Source organism: Lepisosteus platostomus, chromosome 6 (genome assembly GCF_059453375.1).
Source record: "Lepisosteus platostomus isolate fLepPlt1 chromosome 6, fLepPlt1.hap1, whole genome shotgun sequence".
In the NCBI taxonomy this organism is placed as follows: domain Eukaryota; kingdom Metazoa; phylum Chordata; class Actinopteri; order Semionotiformes; family Lepisosteidae; genus Lepisosteus; species Lepisosteus platostomus.
In genome coordinates this window covers 57,392,719-57,409,155 of record NC_142616.1, presented here as the reverse complement: position 1 = coordinate 57,409,155, position 16,437 = coordinate 57,392,719, and the positions used below count along the sequence as shown (strand labels likewise).

The 16,437-nt window shown below is 38.8% G+C and overlaps 1 protein-coding gene across 1 annotated transcript in view; it reads left to right on the top strand.

The window, feature by feature from the left end:
* klhdc8b (kelch domain containing 8B) overlaps nt 1-16,437 on the top strand; it is a 100,575-nt gene that overhangs the window by 40,089 nt on the left and 44,049 nt on the right. The window lies entirely within an intron of this gene.

Genomic DNA, 16,437 nt, shown 5'->3' with positions numbered 1-16,437 from the left:
TTAATTTGAATATTTTGAGAATGTTCCACATTTCCCCTGCCAATGTTTTGGTCACTTAAGAAAGTTGAAGGAATACAATACTAATTTATAGTGTGTCATTTGTCTGAACGTGAGCTGAGAGATTTGTTGTTCTGACCTTTGGCACATTCAGAATAGGCTAAAAATTCAATGTGCACCACTCTCATAAAATAGTTTTTCTTTATTGTTTCTCTTTCAGTTTTTGTACTAACAGCAAGCCAGAATATATGCATTTCCTGCTTTTTACTCATCCACAGTGTATTCAAAACTGATAATACTGTATGGAAACTAGGAGACCGGCTCAGTTAATGAACCTGAAGCCTGTTAAATTGGCTGCACAGCAGGTACTGTGGATTCTAATGTAATGCACTATAATGGAGGATAAATGCTTATGTTACTAAAAGGATAGACTGGAATCGTATTGCAGCCCCAGAAGGCTTTAATGAAAGACTATCATTGATGTTTTCTTTATAATGATCACATGTTGCCAATTTGCATGTCGGAATATTTGCATTGCAGAAAAAAAGGGATAATATCATCATGTTTTATGGCTGAATGTTTTAAATTTGAACTGATTGTTTTTAATGTGTATTTAGTTTTGAATTAGTAACTACAATGGTTCAACTGATTATATACTGTAAAGAAGCAATAAATCACTCAGAACACTGACGTTAGCACAAATCACAAAGTATACAGTACAGTATGTACAGTACACACTGACAGTACAATATTGCTAAGAAAGAATAAGCAACGGAATAATATAGGACAGTTTTTGGGAGTGCTTTCCAATCAGTAATGACAACATATGCATGTTTTCTTTCTTTCTGAGTTGAGAAAGTCTTAAATTGCTTTTTAAAAACAAATACCTTGGTGTGTAAACATTTGTTTTTTAAACACCAAGGTATTTCAGGGAGACGTAAACCAGATTGCATCGTATCTGTTATTTTAATAAATTCTGATTGTCCGTGATCCCTTTAAATATACTATAATGTATTGCTTTGCCTCAGATAACCTTTTCTGTAATTGAAATATCCCTCTCGAGCATGGCATGAAGATGGGGATTATAAGAGACACAAATAAGGATAGTCACAGAAATATGAGCATTGACCTCATTTAAATGAAGTAATCAGAGTTTATCATCAAGGGATGCCAAATCGCTTGCTTTCTTCATCTGGAGCTGGGCTCATTAATATCCCATTAATGAGCTGTAATTACTTGAGCAAAATTTGTTAAGGCAGCATACATTGTATTAGCATGTTGAACATAAGAATTCTTCTCTGTTGGCAAAGTGTGTGTCAATACTATGTAATGAATCATCCTTGTACTTGGCTTTAGAAGTGACATTCTTCACTCTCAGATCAATATCATAACTTAAACGCTGGCTATCTCCTTTCCTTTCTCTGCACAGTGTCAGAGTAATGCATGAGCAGCAGTAAGAGCCCATGGTTAAAATTCAGTGCGAGAGAAGAACATAATATTTGTATTGTAACCAGACTTTAAAGTCTTCTTAGTGTTTGGCCTCCATTTAAAGAAATGCCTTAACACACTGAGTTGAATGTTTTGCTTATGAAAGCTCATACTGTAGGTCTTAAACTGTGATACTAATGGAAGGCAACTTATTGTGGGGAGGTCATCAGCTAACAATGAATTGGAATGCTAAACTGCATACACAGGTTAAATTGTAGTTCATTACGTGTAGCTGTTACTGATGAGTCAAGTGCTACATTTAATATTTTGTCTCCTCTGAATGTTTTAATCAGGATGCATTATAATTGTGACTGCAGGGAAGTTCTAAATATTAAAATGTTATCCTCACATGACTTTAAAGTCTGGGTTCTTTAGTGTCGTCTTGGACTAATCAGTCCCTCCACAGTGCACTCTTAATTAATAGCAATAACTTTGAATCATAATGTCCTTTGTTGCCATTATCGCCATGCTTTTTAACAATGGAAATGTTGACTGAAATGTTTTTAATTTGTTTTAAATATATATAGCTATAGCAATCCCAAGTCTTCAGCTTTGTAAATAGATGCCAAAAAAATTGCCTAGCCTCAAATTTACTTTATGGTCTGCCGCTTTTTCTGTGGGTTGACACTAACAAAAACTGAAGTGCAGTCACAATATTCTGCCACACATGAGATACAGCATGAGGCAAAAATTCCGTTTTCAAGCTTCTAGTGGCTACAGAGTCTATGGCCCATCCTAAAACATGTATTTACCAGGTAACCATATCAAACAAATGTTATTTGATTCCTTTTTTAAAACAAATACCTGTTTTCCAATAAGCAGTATACATAATTACAGAGCTAGTACAGTTACATTGATTTCATCATTGTGATCCACTTTATTACACCATTTTCACCAAAAAGCAGCCTGCGCCATAGGCTGTGAAAGAAACAATTTTTACAAGGATAAAGTCATTAGGGAGGGTCGAGACGTTAAAAAGTATTTTGATATTAGCCTTGAAGTCTTCCATCTGGCTATGCCAGCTAAGTGATGTGCACTTCGTGGCCAATTATGTAGGTACATGTACCTGCAGTAATAGCGAGTTGGTCCACCATTTGCCCACAGAACAGCCTGAATTCGTCTGGCCATGGACTCAACAATTGTGTTGAAAGTTTGGCACAGGGATGCGGGCCGACGTCAACTCCAGTGTGTCCAATAGTTGTTGCAAATTAGCTGGTGGTGGTTCTCTACTCCGAATAGCTCGTTCTATCTCATCCCACAGATGCTTGATTAGATTGAGATCTGCTGACTGCGGAGGCCACAGCATTAAGCTGTCATGTTCCTGGAACCATTCCAGGATTTTCCTCATCTTGTGGCAGGGAGCATTATCCTGCTGAAAAAGCCCATTTGCAGATGGGTCCACTTCTGCCATGAAGGGATGCACCTGATCGGCGGTGATTCCCCTGGCATTTAAACATTGCTCTACTCATATCAAGGCACCCAATATGTGGCACAAGAACAAATCCCACACCATTACACCTCCACCACTAGCCTGCATTGTTGGCACCGGTAGAATGGATCCATGGCCTCCATGGGTTTTCGGCATAGCCTGGTCCTCCCATCAGCAGGAAACAGCAGGAACCAGGATTCGTGAGGCCAGGCAATGCTTTTCCAGTCCTTCAGTGTCCAGGGTTCGTCTTCCTTACAACGCTGCAACCGGACCTTCTTGTTTTTTGCTGACAGGAGTGGAACTCTGTTGGGTTGTTGGCTGCCTTACCCCATCCGTGACAAGGTATGAGGAGTTGTGCCTTCTGATATGCTTCCTTCAGCACCATTGTTGTCCTCGGCTGTTGCGTTATTTGGGTGGTGGCCCTTTCTCGAATCACCCATGACAGTATCGTGCATGAAGACTCCAGCATGGGTGCCGTTCCTGATACACTCATGCTGGCATGTCTGGTGCTCGGTACCATGCCGTGTTCCATGTTACTTAAATCTTTTGTCTTGCCCATTCTCCCTCTGACTTACACTTACATACAGTATGATCTGTACCTCCCTAACTGTGTTAAATAGTATTGTCTGCACATACAGTATGATGCTGTCACTGGTTGAGAGATCAATTACATGGGAAGGGCAGGTATATCTAATAAAGTGGCCACTCAGTGTATCTGGTTATGTACAGTTGTGTCATACAGTATGCAATATCTCTATATCTGATTTCAAAAGGAAACAAACATTCAGTGCTCTTAAAATATTCAGTAACCAAAAACAGACAACAGGAGGCATTTTTTTACCCAAAGTTTTGTGGGAGAACAGAATTTGAATTTGAAATTAGTAGCTAATTTCTACATAAATAAGCTACTGACCAGCAAACAGGCTGGGCTGAATGACCTCCTCTTGATTAAATCACAGGAAATTAGACTTTCATGAAGCATTTGCCTCGATAAATTGGTACATTCTTCTTTTTTATTCTCATTTTCTTTGCTTCACATTTTGGGAGGGCATTTGTGGTGGTGGTAGTGCTGTAGGTGGGGGAGTGGAGGGTTAGAAAATCTTTGTAAATACTGCAGCAAAAAGAAAAAATCATTTCTCAGTTTTCACTGAAGTGGAACGGCAATAAATATAGGTTCCCTGTCACTGTAGGGGAAGGATATCAGTTTATACCTGTACTTAGATTCCTTTAACCACAAAGAAACATAGGAAACTAGGAATCTCAGGATAGGCAGAAAAAGACTTATGGTATGTATATCTTTAAATTATTGACCATCACTTAATTTTAACTCTCTATGCATTCTATTCTTTATTGCACTGTAAAGATATATTTTTAAGAGATCTGTTCCTAAAATGCAGCTTTATGTGTTTGATAGCAGAAAATAGCCAGCCTGCAGCTCCTTTAGCAAATCACCCGTAATGGCTACATGGACACACAGTTTTAATTGTATTCAGCATAACTGCACTACTTGGACATAATATATTGCATACACCATGGACACATAGCAGCTCTATTCATATGGAGTACTGTCTGAGTTTATTTTATTCAATTTCTATTGTACTATTATGTATTATTATGTAACCTTCTTTTGTAATTTTAATTCTGTGATTTTTACCCCCCCCAGTGAGCTTGTAGAAAATTTCATTGCCAGCAACTACTGCTGCATGCTGTATTGTTGTGCATTTGATAAATAATCTTTGATTTGATTTGATTTGAAGAGCGGCATCATTTCGTGTAAGAGTGTTTGTACAATTCTCCTTCCAGTTCTAATTTTTCTTTGTTCTTTCCTCGGCAAATTTCTGTCTTCCAGGTTCCACAAAGCTTAGGGATATGAAAGACAGTAAATTGGCTCACTTCTCTGAGTCTGGCTAGTGCTTCATTCAGTTGAAAGCTTCTACTGAATGCATTCTGCCTTGAAGAGGACGCCTTAAAAGGTGCACAGATAAAGCTTGCTATTCGTTTTGCATTCCAATAAGGAAGCACCGACAGCTCTTAACCAAAAGCAGAAGCCGCATTTTAACCTTCTGTAGTAATTGGTTTCTATGAGAATCAAAAGAGTCCTCTGAATAGTGACACTTTAATCATAAGAGGCATCTTCACCTGCAGCAGGTAATAAAGATTCTTTTAAATCCAGCATTACAAGGACTGCTTCTTGCAAGTGGATATAGAATCCTAGGTGAAAATGAGGAATCTGTCTCCCAGTATATATCAAACACTTACTGGCACAGCGAGTGGACATCTGCATTTTAAAGATATTTTTTTTATTGATTTATCTTTTGTCTTCTTTGTGAAATATATTCCTATTCATATGTAAAGATGGCAGAAAAAGAGTTCCATCATCGTCACAGATCCCTGGCCGCGGCAAAATCAAATATGCCGATGTGGAAAAGATATACAACACCCAGGTCCAAAGGATTTAATCGTATGTTTTAAACACAGATAACAAAATCATAGAAAAGATGAACAATGTATGTCCATACTGTGGAATGGGCCACACTGTCATTATGAAAATATTGGCTTTGGGAAGTACAGAAACCATTGGAAATGAAAGAGTACAGCAGGAGTCCAGAAAAGAAAATACAGCCTGTTCTGAATTCTCCCTTCCACTGCACATCCTTCTACATTATCTCGGGGTTGAAAAGTTATCTGAGGTTTAAAACATGGTTTATGATTCTACTTAACCTAAAAGAGAAGCCTTTGATGAAGGTGGGAAGAGTTATTTTGTACAATACTGATCAAGCATTAACTGCCAGTTTGTTAGAAAGTGTTTCAGTTACTGTGCTACTTTTCCTCGAAGCCTTCTTTTTTCCCTAGATGGTCTCTATAACAAAGCTACCATCCCTCTTGGTTGGTGATTTTGTTTCCTTATGAAGCTGCATTCTCCATAGATTTTAAGGTTGTGTTGTTCTTCGTGTTTATTTCTCTTGGCTCTTATGTTAGTAGTATCTGTGCCAAGTGTTGCTGGTGAGAATGTTAAAACACTCTTTTGACTGGTTGCAGCACTGAGTGAGAACTGGGTGAAGTCGCAGTCTGTTAGACTGCTACAACAGTGTACGGTTCATCAGGCGCAGCTACTGCAAATATTAGATTGCTATTTGCTAAATAAACACCCTTACTACAGATATATACTGAGAGGCTTTAGCATCTGTTGCATTTTTCACACCTATGCTATATTGAAGATAAGCCATCTCCAGGAGCTCCATTTTGTGTGAAACTCCAGATTTCACACAAATACATTTTCAAGATTCTTTTTTTAGTAAGGATTAAATCACACAAAAGAACAGTTCCCATGTCGATAAATATTGTGGAGACCAGAACTGGGCAGTTTCTCAAGAGAATATCAGGACACTTTCTGTGGAAACTTTTTTTACTTCTTGCGTTTGCGTGACCAAAATCATGCTGTTTTTGTTTAAAGTCATGTAAGATCAAAGTAGTGTGAAGTGACTCGTGATCTTCTCAGGAAAAGTAACACTTAACCTGAACAGTAGTAAGCTTCCCCAGGGGGCAGACTAAAGTGTTTCTGATTTTCAGTTTCGTGTCTCCTATTTTAGTGTATCTATTGCTGTTATAACCTTATTATTAGGTCATTGAAAATTATAACCCATTGTATTCACCTCAATCTGCTTGAAAATAGATAACACCTTTTCTTGTAAACTCTAATGCACTTTAATTTTTGTGTCAAATGTGTTTGAGTCTCCTTTGAAGACTTCACAGCCTTATGTGAACAAAACATTCTGAAGCAATCACTTCAAGTCTTCAGAGTTTTTTGGTTTCATAGCAAAAAAAGTACAACTGTGACTATATATGCCAAGTTCTTCTAATTTTTCACTTCCCCGTGTTTTCTTAGATTTTCAGGCAGTCTGCTAGTCTGCTCAGCTTCTGATCTCTTGCAAAAGCCTTTCTATGATACACAATCCAGCACAGAGTCTGCCCAGAACAGACATCACATTAGATTTGTGGCATTGCTTGTCTGACACAGTAGGAGACAAACCTTCCACAATTGCTTAGAGAATTCAAGGTGATAAATATTAATCTTTTTCTCTCTAGATAAAATAGTATACCTTGTCTTCTCTTCCCTTCATACTGACACTACTTCCTTCACATTGGGAATCTCTCCAACAGATTAAAATGCAGTGTTTAATGTATGATTATAATACCATGTATATAATATATTATAATTATAATATTTTTCTGTGATGACTTACAGTTAAAATGCATTCAAATGCATAAATAAAATTAATTAAAAAGCAAACAAGAAAATTGTAGAAAAGTTTAAGAAAACTGTAGAAAACTTGCAATATATTAGTGCAAGAAAACATACAGGAATAGCTATCTACAGGTGCCTAGTGGTGGATTATTATAATGCAATCCTAGAGGATGGAAGTTCCAGCACTAGTATCAGCTATAGAACTCCACCTTAAGCGATTGATGGCAACCTCCATTGATCAAGACCTTGGACCAATGTCCCCTCTAAGCTGTGGGCATGTGTGCGCACACACAGGTTATGAAATAGGACGTAGGAAACTGAACTGCGCACAAAAAATTAAATCCCCCCCCCCCCCAAAATATGTTGATGATAAAACAAACACGGTCGTCAATGGAAAAATGCTAAATTGACCACGAGACTGGCTGCGAGAGGCCCAACTTGGCTGTGTCCATTATTATTGCTACTCGATCATTGATATCTATGCTCTCATAGTCTCGTACCTCACTGCTCATGATCACTCGACACTCAGTCTCTATGAAATCGCTGTCCCGGTCTTTTGGATCTCTATGCTTCTATGAGAATGACTATATTAACAAAAAATAATTTCAGGTTTACAATTTTACGCACACTCAATTTAGTGCGCACACGTTTTTGTCACTGGGGGAAAAAATTGCACAACTTGACATTTTTGCTCACACAGACCATTAAAAATTAGAGGGAACTTTGCCTGGGACCTCACCTGGAGCCCCTTCCTACATTCTGATGTGACATAATTCTAGCAGGATAATACATCTTTGTGCTAATTGCGTAACAACAGCTTTCTTAAAAGGAAACAATGTGTCAGTCATGCCATTGATGCCCTACTCAAAGGGATTTAGCCTCAAAGAACATTTCTAGGGTGAGCTGGAATATGTGGTATCTAGTACTCAGAAATCAGTGAGCAGACACATGCTTGTCTAGGCTCTGTAAGAGAAATAGGACAGAATCCTACAAGACAACATGTGCCGTTTCGTTCTGATTACTATGTTTCAGATGTAGTGCTTGTATAGAGTGGCCACACACTCTTATAGCCTCTAACTACTCCTGTTGTTTAATCCTGTTTATTATAAATGGTAATAAGCATAATAAATTCGCTTATTACCATTAACAATAAATAAATAATAAATACAAAGTCATTAAAACTGCTACTGGAGACTGGCATTTTTCTAATACAGATGGAAATATGAATAACTCTAACTATAGTTTGATTGCTCAGCTTAAATGAAATAAAAAAGCTATGCGATAATACAAGCATTTTCAATAACCTCTTACCAAGAAGGTAATTATATAATCCCTTTTTTTCCTACAGGGAATTGTTGTTCTTTCGGTATGCTTCGTCTTTTAAGATTATCTCTCTCAACTTGAAATGCAGAAAATGTTAGATTTACTGACACTCAGAAAACTATTTGGAGTGTGACTGCAGGCTAAAGTTTTCATATTCAATATTTATCTATGCTTTAGCTAAACACAACAGTTCCAAGACTGTGTAGTTAGAGCACCATAGTGGCAGATATGTTTCATTTCTATCAAAAAGGGATGATTGATTTCACTTTATGTGCTACTGTAGAATCATCAAACTACTTACTTTCAGGAACCTTCTGTGGATTCAATAATCATTGGTGGATTAGACTACATTATGCAGAAACCGACAGACAAGTTAGAAAAGGTCAATTGAAAATTAAGCTTTGTAATTGTGGTTCATTCATTAATTGCCTGCACTCGTTGCAGGAACACTCCAGCAGTAACCATTTCAAAAACAACTGGTACCTGATAGGCATTTATATTGGATTTTTCTATTTGTGCATAGCCCTGCCTTATTAAACTTCTGCACTGCTAAAAGTAGAGGAAACCGCGGGTTTATGAATTGAGCAGCTGTCAAAGTAACTTTTAGTTGAATTCGTTTATCATGTTCGTTATTTAAGCCTTTTTGTCCGTTTCTTTTGCTTGTTGGTACTTGGTTGATTTTTACAAATACTTTGGTGCCAGTTTATTACGTTTGGAGTATTCTCTCATTATTGAACTTGTATTAGTTTCCCTCTTGGGTCCACTTGTTGGTTGACTGTGTGTTTTCACCTGTTTTAAACAGTCGGGGCTGAATGAGTGCTAGCTGTTACTTCCACTCTGTCGGAAACATCGCTCAGGGCTTAAATAGGTCAGGGCTTGTGAGCGTGACTGATTACATTGCATGGGCAGGTGAGGCCTCGCAATGTTAGAACCTACAATAGGGTGGCAGACTGATGTGCTGGTGAGGCTGTTTTTAACTCCAGTGCCTTCTGGAATGATTTAACTGCTATTTTATATTGGTAATTAAATTGAGCCTATGGAGTGAGTAAATGTTTTTGCTTTCCCTTTGGGGTGGCACGTATTACTGTACATATTTTTTTGTTTTGCGTTTTATTCTTTTAGCTTTCTTTCTATATACTGGTTGAGATGGGGCTTTCTCACTGAGCACAGGATTGCGGTAGCACCTCGTTAAGTTAAAGATGCATCATGGACCATTCGTGTGGAGAAGGGATGGATTGTGGGTGTGGATGTTATTGGTTGCCATTGGCTGATCTGAGCTGGAGGGACTCATTATTCCTTGGCTCCAGGCATGCAATGAGCCTGGTATGGATTTGGACCCAGTGTTTAAGAAGGATTTTAAATTTCCAGAGGTTTCAAAACAGGGTACCCTGAGAATAATCAAAAGATTATTTTCAGTTTTTAAAAGAACTTGCCTTATGTCCTAAAGGTTTAGTTTTGCATAATTTTATATGGCACCTTTGAAAGTGGCTTTATGTACTTTACAGTAAGAAAAAAAGCACACAAAGGGAGGAGATGGCAGAATCACACAATTACAATAAAGGTTTGGAATACCAACAGACCAACAGACTCAGGAAATCTTTCATTCCCACTGCATTCTTAAGCAATGCAGTAACCTTGTCTCTTGTTTCTTTTCTCCTGTAACACTACTGTATTCTCTTCCCTTTTGATGATGTTTATTTGTCATTGTGTTGTGCTTGACTGTGCCGTAAAACAAATTTCCCCTAGGGCACTATAAAGCTTGAATTGAATTGAATACAGTAAGGAAGGCAAAGGGACAGACATGGAACGTATTAAATAAAAGCTGAAGGAGAAGGGTTTTGAGTCTTAATTTGAAAGTGTTCAAGGAAGGAGTCTCACAGGCCTAAAAGCCAGCTCAATCCATTACTCCTGAGATCTCCCCCCCTGTACAGCTCTCCTCTTCACCCTCTCCTAACAACCTACAGCCTAGGCACAGAAACCCTCTTCCTCCTGCCTGTCCTTATAACCCTCTTAAATAGCCTAGAGATGCGACCAATTTCTCGCAGAGCCCATCCTGTCAGCTCCTTTCCCTCATGTGGAATTTCCCTCATTTGTGCCAGTTGCTCAATCAGAGCAGGCGTGCCTCATTCCACTATTTTTTTTTCACATGGAGCCACTTCTCACTACCTCACACAGTTCTCTGAGATAAAGCGCAAGTCGTTTAGTTAGTTATCTCCAGGTGTTTTCAACCTTTCTCTAAAGTTTCAGTTCAGAGAATAGCAGAATCATTTGTCTCCCATTAATAATAATTAATGGGAGTACAGCATATATATTAACTTTGCTAATGCTATATAATTGGCAGCACAGTACCGTAGTGGTTACGTACACCTTCATTCCTTATAGATCTACTGTAGTACTGGGTTTGACGTTAGGTTTGCCCTCTGTGTGGTGACACACACCACCCTCACACCACCACTCTGCCTTGAGTTATCTATAGGCGTTCTGGTCTCCTAGCGCTTTCCAAATACAGGGGCAGGGTATTTATCATTTCTACATTATGCATGCCTTGCGTTGTGCTGGCAGTGTGTATTCCCAGTGCTTCCAGGAGAGCCTCCGGATTACCAGAAACCTTGCCAGAAATAAGAGTCTTTCTGATAACAGAGGAACGGTTAGATAAGTAATGTTTTGGACAGGAGATAATTCTCTCAAGAATTTAATTGATTCCTCGGGAGATGAATGATTCTGCGGGAAACTCTGTGCTCATCAAATCCCCCAAGGATGTATGTCATTATTTCATAACCTATGTGCTTTAGACCTGGTATTTCTAAAATGCAATTAAGGCTTTAAGAAGTTTTTGCATTGAAACATTTTAGTGTTCAAGCATCAGCAGTGTATTTTGTCCTTTGCATTCTTTATATCTTAACTCTGTGAATAACAGCGCCTTATTTACCTTTAATTTCACAGGTTCTGATTTCTTTGTTTAAATCATAGGTTTATTTGAATTTATTGCAGTCATTTATTATTGGTTCCTCTAACCAATTCATTTCAACTTTTTTTTGGAGCTGAAGAGATTAAATTCTTTTAACCTTTGTGAATGGCCCTGCCATTTAGTGCTAATATTAAGTCTAGTCATGCTTTTTTTTAGCTCCCTCCTGAGCAGCAGGGTCTTTTTTTTTGGTAGTGTGGTGAACAATACAGGATAGGGGGATAAGGCCTGCCTTGATTATCAATATCAATCCCTCTCTAAAATGGACAAAAGAAATTGTGTGGCTTTTTCCAATGATACCCAAATAATTAGTGTAAATTTAAAGGTATTTCCTGAAAATGAGTTTCTGCCATGCCAGTGTGGTTCTGAAGGTGTCCAGCAGCCGGCGAATATTTAATGAGTGCGTGTTCTGCGTGGGTAGGAAGGGCTCAAAGCTGGAGTTGTTTCTTTCATTTTCATTGGGTGCATTTAAGTTGCCATGGCATCTCCTAGGAAACGGGCAGAGATCAGACCCTAATTAGAACAGAGTTTTCTCATTTAAAACGGGAACTTTGGAAAGTTCAGGCATCCCCAGGAGAACAACCCAGCAGGAGCAGGTCTTGAGAGGATGTGTCACCTGCGCTTACCGATGAGTCAGACACTCCCCAACACAGCCCTCACTTCTGCTGCAGGTGCGTTTTTTCAGAGGAAATAGGCCATTTAAAGCAACAGGGAGCCCAAACTGCTTAACAGAATTTTGCATCATGAACACTTGGGTTTCATCTGGAGAACCATTTTCTATGCCTGAATTTGGGGTGTTCTTCTCCAGTAGACTGGGATTCACTTCATTCATTTGAGTGCTGTCACTAAATTTACATCAGATAAATGGTTGATACAGGTAAGTCAGTTCTTCAGGACTAGGCTAGGTAAATATTCTAGTTAATCCCAATTGCAGTAAACCAAATACTTGTAGATAGTCCCCTGTTGCGTCATAAAGTGATCATGAATTACAACAGATTGAAGCTGAAGGCCTCTTCACCCAGATCCATGAAGCCACTCATTTCAATCCTAGTAAGCGTTGCAGCATCCTGGTGCCTATCTAGGAAGCAAAGGCAGCAAAGTGGGACCATACTTTTGAAAGAGGCACTGGTCCATTGCAGATCACACAGATACCCATGGGCAGAAACCCCAGATCACATATTTGGTGTCTTTGCTGGGTGGAAATTGGGAGCTCCTGGAGAAAACCCATATAAAAAAGGGTAAACACCACATACTGTAGAAAGTGATCTCAAGGAGGAAACAAAACTTATGACCTAAGAGCTGCTCCCTAGGTGCTTTAGACTAAGTAGGAAAATAGAAATTAATATTCATTTTTAACAGTGGTTTAAAATTTACAAGAAGCCATGAAATATAATCTCATAAAACTATTGACAATGTGCCTACATTGTCACTACGGGGTCTCTATAAAGTGGTATCGTGGCAGTGAGTTTGCCTTGAAACATCACATTAATTGGCTAATCCACAGAGCTTGTCTCACTGTACCTACCTACTGTATATCACAATGTGATATTCTGAATGTTAACCTAGAGTATCTTAATATTCTGTAAGCTTGCAGGGTACACTCAGATATAATACGATCCAGATTTACTCTTAATTGCTATAAGAAAAAAATTGCAGAGAGAAGACAAATTATGACAATTTTGAAGACTACTGAGCCTAATCCAGTAGTTCAAATTGCTCTCATTTTTGTTTTATTGTAGGACTACGGTGTTGTTTTGTAAGCTACTTTTGAGCATGATCATTCCACCATTGAATTATCATAAATGAGCAATTGTAATGTGTAGGCAGGAGATCCTATGAACAGTTTGAGCAATTACATGCATATATTCTCTTCATCCTCATTCCTCCAAGCACCTATTAAGAATAGGCCGTTGATTTGGAATAAGTATTTGCTTATTATGGCTTTAGAGAGAATAGTGACACATCTGATGTTAGCTTATTTTCCAGAGATTCTAGTACATTGGAAAAACAAACTGTAAATCATAGTATGATTCATACAGTATTTGTTTATTTGTTATACTGTATAGGCCACTATTGAAGAAGGGGTATTACAGTATAACACAGTGGCTGTTGGCTTGATGTTTTCATAGAGTTCATTGTCCATTTTGAACTTTTCTACACAGTTTTAAATTTTATATAGTGCATCATTGCATTTCACAAAAGCACGTGCTTTCAAAGAGAGCTACAAAGCCATTTTTTATCACTTTCCGCCAACCTTGTATGAGCACGATGAATAGCAAAAGCCTTGTGAACAGTGATCATTTAAGCCAGGAGGTGCTCCTGTGGTAAATAAACCAGAAGACCCCTCTCTCTCCAGGATCAGGCAGCAGTCTCGTTATCCTAAAGCCTAGCAAAATGAAAAACCAGGAGTTGAAATCTCAGAAAAAGTAAATAAGACCAATGTATTTTTGGAAAAGGACTGAAATGGAAGGTGAGACAATGAGCACATATGTAGCATTGGTGTGGATTGCCCGGAGACTTGTTTCTGAATCATTTGAAAAGGGTTACAGTATATTTTACAGTTTGCAATTTTCTCATGGCTGTTACAGCAACCTGCCAGCTCAGATTCCCCAAGTCTGAACGATGGCTCTCTGACAGCCGTTAAGTAGCTGCCTAATAAACTGCAGTTACAACATTGGCTTAGCAGAAGTGGCAGAGACGGATGGCGCATGTTAAGGTGTCGACGGGCAACAAAAGGAGCTATACTGTACAGGAGCGCGGTAGGTCCGTGACTTGTTTTCTGCAGATACAATAGCAAAACCAAGACACTGAGCCTTTCGTTTCCCACAATGTAAAACCTCTCTGTATTGGCAACATTTCTATAACCTTACAAATGACTCAGTGAAGGATAATTTAGTGTCTAGAGTGACAATTGTGACCTCTTCCTTTAGCAACTTGGTTCCAAGCGGTGGCATAAATAAACTGCAAATGCCATAAAGTACCAAATAGAGATTCAGCTGGCAATTCAGTTTGCATCTTTGGATTTATTTGTGAAGGTGTAAAATCCTTAGAACAACAATATATCAATATGACCTAGGTTTTGTATTCAGTAAGTGCTTGTGTTAGGGTAATAATAATAATAATAATAGTAATTGCTTACACTTATATAGCGCTTTTTCTGGACACTCCACTCAAAGCGCTTTACAGGTAATGGGGACTCCCCTCCACCACCACCAATGTGCAGCATCCACCTGGATGATGCGACGGCAGCCATAGTGCGCCAGAACGCTCACCACACATCAGCTATCAGTGGGGAGGAGAGCAGAGTAATGAAGCCAATTCACAGAGGGGGATTATTAGGAGGCCATGATTGATAACAGCCGAGGGGGAAATTTGGGCAGGATGCCGGGGTTACACCCTTACTCTTTTCGAGAAACACCCTGGGATTTTTAATGACCACAGAGAGTCAGGACCTCGGTTTTACGTCTCATCCGAAGGACGGCGCCTGTTTACAGTATAGTGTCCCCGTCACTACACTGGGGCATTAGGTCCCACATGAGCCGCAGGGTGAGCGCCCCCTGCTGGCCCCACTAACGCCTCTTCCAGCAGCAACCTTAGTTTTTCCCAGGAGGTCTCTCATCCAGGTACTGACCAGGCTCACACCTGCTTAGCTTCAGTGGGTTGCCAGTTGTGAGTTGCAGGGTGATATGGCTGCTGTGGGTAGAAATGGCTAGGGCACTTAAAGGATTAGGTTTTAAGTTATATATAAGACATTTTTTAAGATTGTTTGTTTAGATTTAAGCTCTGTCTTTATCCTGTCTTTAACCCTTACTCTCCTTTGACCTTCCTCCTGCCTATAACCCAAACCAAATGTTTGTACAAATGATATTGACATACAGTAAACCCGTTGGCTTTGGTGTGCCATAACTCAGCATCTAACCTGTGCTTCATTCACCCTCACCAGCTTTAACTGGTAACTCCTCTGTCACTAGGCCTCATACTGGAGTCCCAACCACAACCCACACCAACATTTCAGGCTATAACCCACGCCTATAATTCTGTTTAGCTCTTAATAAATAAGTCTCTTTTTTATTGAACCTAAAGGATCCAGTATTTTCTGTGTAAATGTGAACTATTATAGAATATCAATATTAGCTTTGATTGCTCTTTCACAAAAACCTGCAATTAAATCATGTCATTGGCTTGAGTCTGAGAAAGCCTAATTTAATTTGTTTTTTCTAGTTTGTCGTCGGAGGGTTTTTGGCTCACGTTTGCATGCTGCTGAATTAATGCCATTATAGAACTAACTTTCTTGACTGTAATTAAGCAGTAATCCTTTTGTTTTTCTATTAAACTGTTTTTGCCTTACTTACATTGGCAGATAAATGGGACTAAACATTAAAGTGCTTTCTGGTTGCACATTTGTTTTTCTTTTGAGTTTGTATCCTCAACCCTTCAGTTATTCACCTAGTTCACTCTTAGATTGTGTTCAAAGAAAGGTAATTTGCACTGCTTCCAGAGAGATAGTCTGTGCAATATTAAATCCATATTGAAAGCTTATGTTTGAGTTTGAGGCTGGTTTTTCTACAAATGTACATGGGAAACGGGCCGATCTCTGCAGGGAGGAAGAATTAAAATAAACCCTGAAGCTGGAAATAGAAAGGTCACTTAATTTCCCATTTCAGAAATTTCCATATATTGTCTCAAAGATTTATTGGTATTCTTAGGAGTAAAAACCCGCTAAGCATTTAATGAAGGGAAAACAGGAAGTGGCAGTGAAATCATGTCATGCTCCAAGCTTAACAGAAATATTTTTGTCAATCCTCAAAACAATTTGGTGCTAGAATTGTTTTTCCAAATCTAAGTAGTCTTGTTTCCATAAATTAGTTGAAAATATCATTCACCTCCTATTGCTTCAGTCGGTGTACTGTATGGCAAAAACCAAGGTTTATTTGGAACATGATAGTGATTTACCCCTGCTGTGGCATTACGCGGGGGTGTGCCCAGTGT